Raw genomic sequence first — 15,080 nt, forward strand, 5'->3', positions numbered from 1 at the left:
ATCTAATGTATGTAAATGGTGGGACTAATTCCTTTCAAATCAGCTACACTCCAGCCAATAGCCTCTTTATTTTGCTCAAGAACTTTTAAGAGACTACTTTCTTGGGAACTTGTAAGATTGGAAGCAATGATCACCGAAAGGGTGTCATTTAAACCCAAGAAAGCATACTTAAGCTTTTCCAGTAGTGGCTTAAGCTCAAGCTTAGGTGGAGACTCTAAAGAAGGAATAGGCGGAGTACTAGAAAGTGGTGGAAGAGGCTCTAACCTAGATTTTCATAGAGGAAAATCTGTGATAGGAGTGGAATTGAGCAAAGAATTCACTGTAGCTATTGAAGAATCGATATCGAACTCTTCATAATTAAAGTGATTCAGGAAAACTTCTAAAGGATCCTTGGATAAAATAGTTGGGAGTGATTCCTCAACCAACTCATTAATAACATTAATGAAGAAGCATTCACTATCATCGTGGAAATGATGAATACCATTGAAGATGTTTAACTTGACTTTCATATTCCCAAAAGATAAATCAATGGCTCCAGTCCTACAGTCAATGCAAATATTTGCTGTGGCTAGAAAAGCTCACCCAAGAATGACTGGAATATAGTTTTTGGAATCGTGGACCGGTTCTATATCAAGAACTAGAAAATCAACCAGAAAATAGAGCTTATCCACTTTTATGAGTACATCTTCAACAATACCTCGTGGTTGCCTGACAGAATGGTCAGCAAGCTGTAGAACAACCGACATAGGTTTTAACTCTCCCAAACCTAGCTTCTCATACACTGAGTAAGGAATTATATTTACACTTGCTCCAAGATCAAGAAGTGCTCGCTCTATCACATTGTTTCCAATGATGCAAGAAATTATAGGAGCACCAGGATCTTTAACCTTAAGAGGAGTGTTATACTTAAGAATAGCACTGACATTCTCGGTGAGACAAACTTTCTTAGGAACTTGGCTTTTGGATTTTCTTTTTAGAGTGCACAAGTCTTTTAGAAATTTAGAGTAGGCTGGAATTTGCTTTATAGCATCGAGCTGAGGAAGATTAATTTTGACCTGTTTAAAGACCTCCATCATATCTTGAATTTTCTCCCCTTGTTTACCAAAATGGGAGGGTTCCTTGAGATATTCAATATAAGGCACTTTTGGCTTATAAGTTATCTCAGGGTTAAGAGTAGATGAAGAAATCACTCCACCTTCAACTCCTCTTATGGATTATAGAATAGAACTTAAAGAAACATCCTTGGGATGTGGATTATGAATGATAGGAACAATGGGAATCTTAAGCCTTTCTTTTTCCTCCTATCCTTTTTCAACTTGGTTATCAAACACTTTTCTAATCCTTAAGGTAGTGATAGCCTGAACTTGCTTACGATGAATACCTGAGGAATTGGTTTCATCAATCATGTAAGTCTACCCTTTCGGGTTGGCTATTGGTTGACTAGGCAGCTTTCTATCCTCTTTTTGAGATAGAGTACTCGCTATTTGCCCAACTTGTGCCTCTAGCTTTGCTTTGGCTTAAGAGTGAGTATTAAGAAGTTAGGTATTGGCTTTAAGATCAACAAGAGCATTGAGTAATTGTTCCTCAAAAGGAGGTGGAAGATTTGGAGCTTGAGTAGGTTAATTCCTATACTGAGGTGGACGATAAATATTAGATTAGTTGAAAGAATTATTTTGTGGCATAGGATTGGTTGAATTTTGATACTACCCCTGTGATTGAGGAATAGTGGTTCTTTGATTTTGATTACGCCATGATAGATTAGGATGATCTCTCCGGCCAAGACTATATGTAGAAGAATATGGATTATAAGCTGGTCTAGAGAATGCAGCATTCACTTGCTCCTGTGGGACCTCAGATGATTGTCCCAGCATAGGGCAAGTGTTAGCAAAATGATTGGGATTAACACAGATTGAACAAATCTCCTTTGGTAAGGCAGTTTGTGGATTAGCAACAGGAGTGAAGCCAGATGATAAGATTTGATCGAACCTACGTTTCTAGGCTTCTATTTGAGCAGCTAACTCACTAGATTTATCTACCTCATAAAGTTTTTCAACCTTATGCATTTCAGGTGAAGACCTAGACCTAGAGGAAGAAGTATGTGGCACTGAGTTTTCACTTAGGGCCTCAAACAGTTCCCAAGCGTCAACCGGACTTTTGCGCAGAAAAGCTCCATTACTGGATACATCTATCATATAAGAATCTGTAAGACTATCATAGAAAATCTTTATTTAAGTGCCATTAAGCAATATCATGGTGTGGATATTTTCTTAGAAAATCATTATATCTCTCCTATGCATCATGGAGCTGTTCTCCAGGGATTTGGGAAAATACCATGATTTCTCTTCTCATTTATGTGGTTTTACCCACAGTGTAGTATTTCTTCAAGAACTCTTACTGCAAAATGTCCCATGTAGATATGGAATTTGTTAGAAGGGATTGCAACAAAGTTTTTGCTCTGTCCTTGAGAGAGAATTAGAAAAGACGCATTCTGAATGAATCATTGGTTAGAGTGATCAACTTGGTAGTTGAACACAATTCCAAAAACACATCCAAGTGCTTATAAGGATCCTCTGTTGCATACCCATGAAAGGTAGGAATCATTTGGATCATAGCAGGCTTGATTTTAAAATAGGTTGCATTAGCATTTGGAAAAATAAAGCATGAAGGGGAAGTGTATGTGGAAGGAAAAAAATGATCCCTCAATTGTGGTTGTGGTCGAGGTACAGGTGGATCCCATTCTCCATTACCATTACCATTATTTCTCGGTACGTTATGTTGATCAGCCATATTATTAGAGGAACTTCATATAGAATTCAAATGTCTTTAAAGCTTTCTTCATTGGTTAAGAGTTCTCTCTATTTCAGGATCATGCAATAAAGGTGTTGTCTGATTATGGCAAGTTAACATGCACTGGTTCCACTAATCCAAGTAGTAGTAACAATAAAATATTCCAAGCAACAGAAAACAATAAGAACTCACAAAAGGTTTCATAAATCGAAGCATTTTATCCCTTAAGCGTCTTTGTCCTCACTACTAATTTGTACCTGAAAAGAAAAAGAATAAAGGTGAGATATCAGAAAGTCCAAAGTCTGGTAAACCAACATAAACTAATAAAAACTAAATAAAAAAACTAATCTCCCTGGCAACAGCGCCAAAATTGATCGTGTCTAATTTTACCACTCGTAATAGGACGATTTCGTGTAGAATAGTACTATAGAAAGATATGTCGAACCCACAAGGAGATGAGATTTATATTCAGTTTTTAATTTCATTTTATGGTTTACAGGTAACTTGGCTAGAAAGTTTTTTGGTTGTCACGATTAAAATTAAACTAAAATATTAAACTAAGTAATCAGAGAGAAAAATCTTAGTGCTTTGACTTCACCACAATCATCATCCTATAGTTAACTGTTCCAACTCTGGGGATTTAACAATTATGTTTTTCAAATGAATTAAACTCAATAACATTCATTCAATTCAGGTTTTAAAGAAAGACGTTTTACAAAATTCAGTTAACTATAACCTATCTGCGGTTAGCGCAGACTATCCACCTACTTACTCTAACTACTTTGTAAACAATCCGCCTTTCCTAAGCATAGACTATGAAAACATTCTTTTGCAAAAAAACATTAGAATACCATTATATGACCTTTATTCTTGTGTTCTGCAGGGCTCCGCCAGATACCGTACAACAAGATAGGTTAAGAATAGAAAATAAATCATTACATCTAAGACAAGGGAATAACAATTTATAATCTATTAAAGCATGAAAACCAATTGAGTTGTCTAAATTACTTATAGTCATATAATCAAGTAAACATAATATAATACAATAAATCCCAGAGTTAAAACGATCAAACCATAATACTAGATTGGGTTACATCAGTGCCCTAAGAAAGGAATTAGCTGCTCATGATGATGTTGGATGTCATCTATGTTCGAGTTCTCTCCATTGTCACGGACATCACTTCTCTTCTTAGGATCTTCACTTTCAAGGTTGTAGGAACCCTAAAAGTCACTACGCTACCATCCTTCTAAATAACATCGTAAAAAGAACTTGAAATTTTGGACCTCTTCTATCAAGGCTTACACCTTCTTTTCTAGAAGAAAATAAGGATCTGGTGGGCTTTAAGGTCTTCTAGCCCATCTGGGATGGGGTACGGCTAATAAAGAGAGCAATCCTGTACTTTAAATCTGACATGTCATGGAAGGCTTTAGCTTTAGGAACAGAGGCTCGAGCTTTAAGGTTCAGGCTTGAGCTTTAGGAACAAGGCTTGAGCTTCTCTGGATTGATGCTCGAGCTTCAAGAATTGGAGCTCGATCTTCACTTTGACATTTAGCCAATTTTCTGCTACTATTTTTCGAAGCATCTTTTTCTTCAACACTTAGAATATTTTTGGGATTGAAATCTTTTAACATTGCTCGATCCATGCTTCATGGGCTCGAGCACTAAGTACCAGGCTCGAGCATTTGGGACTCCAGGCTCGAGCTTCAATGGACAGTGCTCGATCCTGAAGGTGAGGTACGAGACTTGGGAGCATAGCCTTTTAATTAAAATCAACTCTTCAACTTTCGATGCCTCATGCTCGAGCTTGAGGGTCAAGGCTCGAGCACCTTTAGATAAGCCTCGAGCACCCTAAGTTGGGGCTTTAGCTTCAATACCTTGCTAACTTTTCTTTTTCTTTGTTGTGATGCTCGAGCCTCAACACTTGGGCTTGAGCTCTAGAGCTTGAATTTCTTCAAACTTCACCATTTAAGCTCTCGGCTTGCTCTGAATGACAGGCAACGACTTTGTAAGCTTTGATATCATCATAAACTCTTAGTTTTAACCATTTCTCTGGGAAAGTACCTGTAAACACACATTAAACACAAATCAGTCTAACTATGGATAGAAGTATCACTTTAGGCCTTAACATACGTATATTTAGGGGCTCGAATATGCATATATTTAGTGCTCATCAGAGGGCAATTCAATGGTTAGAACCAGAGTAGTAGGAGGCTTGGACGGCGGCCAAAGATCATTGAAAAGAAACTAGGAAGAAGAAGTTAAGGTTTCAACCCAAAACTTAGAGGCAAGTTCTATTTCTTGCTTCTTCCTTTTAACTTGTGTTCTATGCATACCTAGATAGTCTTCAGGGTTTAATCAGATTTTAAAACTGATCTTGTATGCATATTAATTTAGAATTTCAACTGGATTTTGTGTTGTTAATTGAATTTTAACTGGATTTTGGATTTTGTGTTATTAAAATTTGATGTATCGTATCAATCATTTCATATTAGGGATTCTAAATTGTTGTTAATGATGCATACTGTGTTTTATGAACTTTTGGGATTAATTGGGACATAGATTGAAGTCTTGGAACCTCAATAAAATATTATAGAGGGTTCTGCACGTCGCTAGAGGCGAAGAAGATGAAGGAATTTTGTAGACTGCTCTCAAGGGAGAGAAAGCCGGCTCCCTAATGGAGGGAGTCAGCTCGCTCATGGATAGAGTCGGCTCCCACTTGAAGGGAGCCGGCTCCCATTACTACAAAGCCGGCTCCCAAGAGGGCAGAGCTTGCTCTAATATTTTGAGCGCATGCTCTTATGCTGGGACTTCTATGGGATGGCTATTTTTGTTACTGTTGTTGGATTTTGAGGTTTTAGGGTTGTTTTGGAGGATTATGGGGTGTTTTAAATAATTATAATGGACTTGTTAAAATCCCTAAAGTATAATTTATGCTCTTATGCTATTATCTTGAACAATATGGAATTTTTAATTAAATTAGCATATTGTTAATTAGATGATTTATTTTTGTTTAATATTACTTTAGCAATGTAAATGGATATTCGATGACGGTAAGCCTATGATTGGAAGTATAATGTTATCATGTGTTATCTATGATTTTATTATGCTAAAGGATTTAATCAATATGAAATTGTAATGGAATCTGTAGGCTGGTAATGGAAGGTGTAATTGCTTAAATGTACCTTAGCAATTAGTATGGATATTAGATGGTTCTAATCATGGACTGACAGTATAATATGATCATGTTAATATCTGATTTTAATTATACTTAATTGTGGAATTTATTGATGTAATGTTTTAGCTCTTTCATCAATAATTAGATTGTATGGATGTAATGCACCGGTATGGCACAGAAGCATTCTAGGGATGGATTAACCAAAGATGTTAAGTCCTACCTATTTTGTATAAGGGAATGGATTGACTAAATATATTAAGTCCTACTTATATTTAAGTCAGATCAATTGAACAAGTTGAATGACTATCTGGATTACTTATGGATGGATAAGATGGATTTGCATGTTACATCCTACTTATTTATCATGTCGAGGCAACGAACAGTTGATGAGCACTGAAAAGTGCGCATTAAAACCCCTTAAGCGAGGGTATTTTAGTCCACTCACCTATCTTTATTTATCCGTTTTAGTACTTATTTGTGTTTTGTCTATTTTAGGTCAATAAAGTTAAAATGAGCTAAAAATAGCTTCTTAAGGCCTTTTTGGAATCAAAATAAATCTTGGTGAGAATCTGGAGCAAAAGGAGGCTGATGCTGAAAATCTGCCAAGTTGGATATATCAAACTTATTTCTGATCGATCAAAGAAAAGTTGGATCGATCAAACCCTGATCGATCGAAGAAAAGTCTGATCTATCGAACTATTCGCGAAAGTTATTAAAAAGCATATCTGAAGCTCATTTCGACCCAACTCGGGCAGAGCTTAAATGGGAAGATCCTATGGCTGAGTTCTCACATATTTAGGCTTTCAAAGCCTTATATATAAGAGGGATTCAACCATTTTTGTAGAGAGATTCATATATTTCATTGTAATTTCTATATTTTTATTACTTTCTCTCTCTAGAAAGTTAGAGATTAGGGTTAGAGGAGAAGAGGGAAGTAGAGGCACATCTTAAGAACACATCTTTAGATCCATTCACTCACTCTCTCTCTAGAGCTTCAAAGAAGAAGAAGAAGAAGATGGAGCCATGTTTGGAGCTTACCCTTGACAGTTTCATAACCACATCCACCTCCTCCATGATTGGCTAAATCTACACTTAGGGCTTGGATGAGCCCTAAGTCTTGTGTAATCTAAACCCCTGTATTTCTATTTTTGGGGATTTATATATATATTATTGTGATTAGTGTTCTAGCCTTGTGAATTTAATGAATCTTGGTATATATCTATGATTTCTATAGTTTAATTCTTCCTATTAATTCTCTAGTTTATTTACATGTCTATGTGTGATTAAATTGGGAATTGTGTCTCACATGATTCATATGGTTTAATTCTTCCTATTGATTCCCTTTGTGATTACATGTTGTCTTATGTGTAATTATTTGGGAATTGATCCCTACACTAGTTTTTCTATATTAATTGCATGTCTATGTGTGGTTAATTGAGAATTTAGTGATGGCTAGACATGGATTTTCATTAGATGGGTTTGTCAATTAATTTGATGGATTACTCTTATGCTTGATGGGTTATTCTACAATTTAATTCATACTTGTAGGTAGGTAGACAATCTATACTTGATTTGATATTCCATGGCTTATTATTGCAAATTCCATGATTCTCTAGATTGATGTGTGCTACAATTGTTACTAGTTTGATGGGTCATGCTTAGATTTGATAGGTTGTTCTACACTTAGTTTATTTGTTGGTTAGGTTGACAATTCATACATGAATTTGATGGTCCATGCTTAATATTGTAGTTGGTAGTCACATTTTGTTCACAACAATGTATTCCCCATTAATGGAAAGCAAGTGGTTAATTACATAAGCTTAGTGGTGATTCCAACACCTTAAGACCTCTCTTTATATTTCTTAAATCCCTATCTCTCAATTTAGTTTATTTTACTTGCATTTTAATTTAATTATTTTCTAGAGTAATCAACCAACCAACCCTTCTTTGCAATCTTATGATACGCTAGAGTCGAAGTTAAATTCCAACACGTATAATCTTTATGGACGATCCCTACTCGCTATACTTCATTAGTTGTAGTAGTGGTTTTATAAATGTAAATTTGACTAGAAAGGCTTCTTAAACCACATTCGTATTTTGACCTTGCGAAGCGACCTCTCGCATTAAAAAGTCTCGTTTTCTAAACACATTAGAAAGGGGCTCGTCAACAATTGAGCAGCACTACTTTGGTTGTGGATGGAATATAAATATATATTTATGATACTACGATATAAGCTTGAGTCTCAGGATCGATGGTTAGGGAGCGTATATGCATTGGGATGCATAGCTGGCTATGATGGTAGAGGTGTACCCTATTAGGTCTAGGTACTCATGTCCACTTCAAGTGCGTTTCGCATATTGCCTATTAGTCAGGTTGAGACTGCCTTGTAGTCCAGTGAGAGTCCCTTAGTGTGCATATATATATATTTATGGACTATTTAGCTATTGTTGCGTTGTTTAGGATGTATCTATATATCGAGTCTTTGTTTGGATTGTAGTAAAGTAAAAAAATTTCGTGGGCTTGACCTACTAATATTTTTCAGGTATCGGATTGTTCCAGTCTTAGAGCTTGTTCTGCTGAGCAGGGACAGTCACTCACTTTTCCAATTATGTAGGACTATTATTTATGTTTTAGTTTTGGTTTTCCTTTTTAGATCAGTTTGTTTAGTTGGGATTTTCTAGGAGTCCACATAGTATGGATTCCCGAGTTGTATTATTATTTGTAGGATTACTTGTATCAGAAGAAACTGTTTATTAATGAAAGTTATTCTAAGGATTAATTATTGGATTATTATTTTAGTTTCTTTTTAGCATTTTATTTATTCTTACTTAATATATTTGTATTCTATGTTCGATTATTACCATTTGTTTTTTATATCCTCGGGCATGGGCCTGGCCAACCCATATCCAGAAATCCGGGGGTATCACAGTTGGTATCAAAGCACTCCAGGTTTAAGTGTCCTTGGGAATGTCTTTCGTTATATGACTTCCGCGTTGAGTGTCTTAAAACTTAGAGCCCATATTATAATTTGTTATACTCTATTTATGATTCGTTAGAAGGAGCGGATGTCAATTATATTCTGTATCACAAAATGGTTGACACTAGGAGGAGGATTAGGTCCAAGGTGAAAACGATAAAGACCCAAAGGAGTAAAGGAATACATTATCGATTTCTTCGCCAGAAGGCAGAATTAGGAATCGAAGGTTTAGTTTCGGTTGGCACTACTTTCGAAAGTATAAGCCAAGGAAGGATTTAGGTGTATGTGTTAGGTCACCGCATATCGGGGCCAACATGACTTCAGTTGATCTCAAAAAGGAGACAGTCAAAGAGTAGGAGTCTGAAGAGGATCCTAATGGATGAGATTTCAGCGTATCCAGGAAAGAGTGTACCAAATCTTGAAGATGACTGATCGCTCGAGGGTGATCTTATTTGCTAGTAATATAGCGAATAATACTAGTAGAGTTGGTGTGGATCAATCTACATATAGTTAAACTTTCTTATCCTTTCTAAAAAGAGATATATAAGAAGTACTCTTCAGGAGTTTGGGGATTTAATGGAGTTCTAATCAGAACGAAATACATGATTTTATATCATGTTTAGGAGAGTATGGGGTTTATGTTGTGACGTTTTAAGTTGCTTTATAAAGCCACGTTAGATGGTTTGCATTCCGCGTATAAAGAGTTTGAGGGATTAAGCCCTTGGTATTTGCTAAGGCAAACGAATGTTATTTTTAGCTATGTTTAAAGGATATGTTTCGAGGTTGGATGATTACCTATGAAACTATAAAAGAAAATTTTGTGAAACAATTTTTGCAAGTTGATTTCAGAGGGGGTTTTCTTTTCTAGAAAGAATAATGTTTTAAGTAGGATTATATTTTATTTTATTGTATCTTACGTGTTTTATTTTCATTAATTATTTAGGATTTGATATGTGGTTTAGTTGGGGACACAAGTGTGTGATCAGCCGACTATTGTTTTTAATAACATAGAGTACTAACGCTATATTACGCTAAGATTGTGAGCATGAGGTCATAGGATTTGGGAGATACACATAAATCTGGCCAATCTAATGAACCTGGATATCCGTCATTATTGTTTGTTATTTGGGATGGGATAGTTAAACCATCAATACGAGTCAAAGAATCTAGAACAATTAGTAGGGTATACTTTACGCTAGGTATGGATTCGTATCATATTACAACGCCCTAATAATGGTGGTTGTTAATATTTTGGTATTCGTGAGGTTGTGATAAATAAAGACCCCTGGAACACCATGATGGTTTGTCAGAGGTGTCGAAGTTGCAGAATATCTTCTTGAAAATTTCAAAAGTTGTTCCCAAATCGGAAGGAGGATTTAGTATTGGTTTAGGTATTTAGTAGAATGACGCCAAGTAAGGATAGCATATTGAATAAATCTTCATTAGTCTATTCTTGATTAAGAATCTATTCACGAGGTTGTATCATTAGGGGAGAGTTATCGGTGTTGCACATGGAGGAGGAAACAAAGTCTTTTCACTTGCACAAATAATATGGAATTTTTTTTTTATGTCACAATTTGCAACAATTAGCTATTGCTAAGAAATTGATGACCTATTTGAAGGACGAAAAGATTCCATATTCTTTTGAAGTTAGACAGGAAGTCTAATAGACACTTACTTGTGTTAAAGAAACAGGGTGTGTCAAAGACAAGATGGTGAGACTAATCACCTATATATAAAGAGGTGCACGATATGTATAGAAAGGTCGTAGTTTGTTAACTTTTGTTAATGATAGTTGACTTTTGATTAATAGAATTACTGGTTGACTTTCATTATCGGTAAGTTTATCACAGATCAGTGGTGCATGGATTGAGTTGTGGAGTTAGCTTTTGATGATGCTCCAAATTAAACAATGGGTGCAGAAGAAAGCTGGTGGTACCAGACTAATGGTACTTTCGGTAGATAAATTGGAAGGAGGATATAAGGACTGAGGTTCACAACACTTAGTTCTTTATTCATCCAGGTGGAAATATGATGCACTCACGATATGAAGCAGATTTTTTTTTAGGATAGGCAGGAGGAAGGACAAAGTGATTTTGTCTCCAATTCTAATATTTATTAAATAATCAAAATAAACCATTAGAGATCATAAGATCTTTATAGACATTTCCTATACTGAAGTAGAAATGACAGAGTATTTTCCACGGATTTAGTTGAGGGATTGCTGCTTTTATACAAGGGTCAGGATTATGGTTGGGATATTGGTTGACTGATAAATTAAATCAGTTTCATTTTGTCTATTTTGAACTGGTAAGATATCAATTCATATGAATAGAATGGATTACGAGAAGGCTTAGATGGATAGAAGTGGTGATTCATACTTTGCATTAAGTTTCGTCTAGTGGAATTAATATGGAAGTGGATGCTCTTAATAACCGATATGGTAATTAAACCTTCGGGTAGTTGTTGAGAAATCAGTTGAATTTATAGGAGGTATGATAAAGCCACTTGCTATTACTATGGAAATTAAGGAGGTCAATTTCACATATCGGAGTTGACCTTAGTGGAGGTGTTACCTTACTCAAATAGAGCTTAAGGTACTGGAGGGGGATTAGTGTCTAATCCGGACTAATCAGGACTGGATGGTCGGTAGGAATCAACATGGATTTGACATTTTAATTCCATATAGGTTAAAGAATGCGAGATTGAACAGGTTCTCTTAGGGACATTGTTAAAATAGTGTTCATTTTGGAGCTTTATATCAATTATATATCGCACTGATAGTAGTGTTATAACATATGGATGTCCATTATATTGGATGAAAAGTGCTATTTAGAAAGAGCTTTAGGAAGATTTTGGAGTAGCAGTTTTGCTTCATATCTTTAGATGGAGGATTTGATCAAGAACGTAAATTTGATCACGGAGGTTATGCTTGAGATATTTACCCTAGGTTTTTATAGATAATTGGAAGTGTTTACTTTGCATTTCAGATTTTTGTCTCACATATTATTGGCACAAGGAGGTCGGTGTGCCAACGTTTGAGGTTTTGTATATTATGTAGTGCAGACCTCTCACCTGTTGGTCTGAAATGGAAGTGAGGGTTGTACAATAAGACCTTGACTTCATTTAAGGATACATCAGAGAGAAATACTCTCCTTTGTAATGTATTACACATAGTTTGGAGGCGATAGTAGGGTGTTGTAAATAGTTGAACTCGTACACTAGAGTTTCTCTATCAAGAAACGGTTGCTTGGGATGTCTTCCATATAGGAAGCAATGTGCTTTTTGGAGGAAGGTTAATTTTTCTATATTAAATTGACTTATCATGGATTGTGTTTATCAATTGAGGCAGTCGTGTTTGGATTAGCGTTACCAACTACTTCGCGCTGGATGCATAGGAGTTTTATGTATATATTCTATGGAACTTAGAGGATATGGCTCGTTACCCTTGCATAAATATTGGGTGCGATTAAGTTGTTGTTAGATACAACCAATTTGTAGTAGAGTTATTGTGTTTCTTAAATATAGGAATCATGTATACTATTTGATACATTGGAGTTCAGTGGAGCCTTCATAATGAGGCTGAATCTACTTTGGAACGAGAGGATGTCATTCGCTTACAGTTTCCAAACATAATGGATTAAAGTAATGGCGAATTCTGAGGACGGAATTCCTTTTGTTAGGGGGAAAGACTGTAATACCCCTAATTTTAAAAGGATAGTCTCAGTATTAATTTGGTTGTTTTAGTTGCATTTTTAATTAATTCATTGATTACTTGGCTAATTGCTTAATTGTTTCAATTAATTGTGTGTTTAAATTTTTTGTCTTAAGGATAGTCTCAGTATTAATTTGGTTGTTTTAGTTGCATTTTTAATTAATTCAGTCATTACTTGGCTAATTGCTTAATTGTTTAAATTAATTGCATGCTTAAATGTTTTGTCTTAATTAATTTAGTAATTAACTTGCTTGTTTTGTTAAGGTGTAATTTGTATTTGTTGTAAGTTTTGACTTGCTTAGATGATGTGTTACTTAATTGTAATTTTGTGTTAGGATTGAATGATTTTAATTGTCTTATTTTATTTTATATTTTAAGGAGTATGGAGACGGATAGTAGCGATGGACCAAACAACTGGGTCGCATGAACTACTTGGATATGAGGTGTAATAGGTACGAATATTACCCATGGATGGTTGTACATATATATATATGGGTATATATGTATAGGAGGATAATTTATTAGTATTATCATTATTCTTAAATAATTAATATTAATGATAATATTTTAATAGTCCTTAAATATATATATATATATAGCTTGTTTTATACACATATGTATAAATCACGTTAGTTCTGTAGCTTATATATACATATGTATTATTTATTTTATTTTATTTTATTTTTGTTATTTATTTTCCTTTTTATTTTATTTTCTTTTATTCTTAAGTTGGAAGACTTAGGGTTAAACTAGGATTAGGGTTATATGTTGTGTGTATATATATACAATAATATAGGTCTGTGGAGGCAGAAATATTTTTATACGTGATTATAGTATACTTAGACAAGAAAAGAGAACAGGAGGAAAGAACAGAAACCGCGAGACAAGAGAGAGGGTTTGGACCAAATAATAAGGCTAGACAAGAAGGAGGGTTGAGGGCTATTTGAGGGCTAGAACTAGAGCAGTAGGAGGCTTAGAGGGCGGCCAAAGATCGCCGGAAAGAAACTAAGAAGAAAAAGTTAAGGTTTCAACCCGAAACCTAGAGGCAAGTTCTATTTCTTGCTTCTTCCCTTTGACTTGTGTTCTGTGCATACCTAGATAGTCTCTAGGGTTTAGTCATATTTTAAAACTAATCTTGTAAGCATATTAATTTTGAATTTTAACAGCATTTTGTGTTGTTAATTGGAAAATTTGATGTATCGTATCAATTATTTCATATTAGGGATTCTAAATTGTTGTTAATGATGCATACTGTGTTTTATGAACTTCTGGGATTAATTGGGACATAGATTGAAGTCTAGAAACCTTAATAAAATATTACAGAGGGTTCTGCACATCGCCGGAGGCGAAGAAGATGACGAAATTTGGTAGACGACTCTCAAGGGAGAGAGAGTCGGCTCCCTAATGGAGGGAACTGGCTCCCTCATGGACAGAGCTGGCTCCTACTTAGAGGGAGCCGGCTCCCAGCACTACAGAGCCGGCTCCCACTTATGGGGAGCTGGCTCCCAAGAGGACAAAGCTTGCTCTTATATTTTCAGAGCATTCTCTTATGCTGGGACTTCTACAGGTTGGCTATTTTTGTTACTGTTGTTAGATTTTGGGGTTTCAGGGTTGTTTTGGAGGATCATGGGGGGTTTTAAATAGTTATAATGGACTTATTAAAATCCCTAAAAGCATAATTTATGTTCTTATGCTAATATCTTGAACAATAGGGAATTTTTAATTAAATTAGCATATTGTTAATTGATTTATTTTTGCTTAATATTACTTTAGCAATGAAAATGGATATTCGATGACGGTAAGCCTATGATTGGAAGTATAATGTAATCATGTGTTATTTCTGATTCTATTATGCTAAAGGATTTAATCAGTATGAAATTATAATGGAATTTGTAGGCTGGTAATGGAAGGTGTAATTGCTTAAATGTACCATAGCAATTTGTATGGATATTAGATGGTTCTAATCATGGACTAACAGTATAATATGATCATGTTAATATCTGATTTTGATTATACTTAATTGTGGAATTTATTGATGTAATGTTTGAGCTCTTTTGTCAATAATTGGATTGTATGGATGTAATGTACCGGTATAGGACGGTGACATTCTAGGGACGAATTAACCAAAGATGTTAAGTCATACCTATTTTGTATAAGGAAATAGATTAACTAAAAATGTTTAGTCCTACTTATATTTAAGTCCGATCAACTGAACAAGTTGAATGACTATCTCGATTACTTATGGATTGATAGGATGGATTTGCACGTTATATCCTCCTTATTTATCGTGTCAAGGCAATGAATAGTTGAGCGGCACTACTTTGGTTGTTGATGGATTATAAATATATATTTATGGCACCATGATATAAGCTTGAGTCTCAGGATCGATGGTTAGGGAGCGTATATGCATTGGGATGCATTGCT

The 15,080-nt window shown here is 35.2% G+C and overlaps 1 non-coding gene across 1 annotated transcript; it reads left to right on the plus strand.

Annotated features, from left to right (window-relative positions):
* The first annotated feature begins 2,245 nt into the window (after positions 1–2,245).
* LOC132275562 (small nucleolar RNA R71) lies at positions 2,246–2,351 on the plus strand. Its single transcript, XR_009470677.1, has one exon. It is a non-coding gene; the product is annotated as a small nucleolar RNA R71 (small nucleolar RNA).
* Positions 2,352–15,080: the final 12,729 nt, after the last annotated feature.

Source organism: Cornus florida, unplaced genomic scaffold, assembly GCF_030987335.1.
Source record: "Cornus florida cultivar Cherokee Brave unplaced genomic scaffold, ASM3098733v1 CherokeeBrave_3.0.0_Hap2_Chr09, whole genome shotgun sequence".
Classification (NCBI taxonomy): Eukaryota; Viridiplantae; Streptophyta; class Magnoliopsida; order Cornales; family Cornaceae; genus Cornus; species Cornus florida.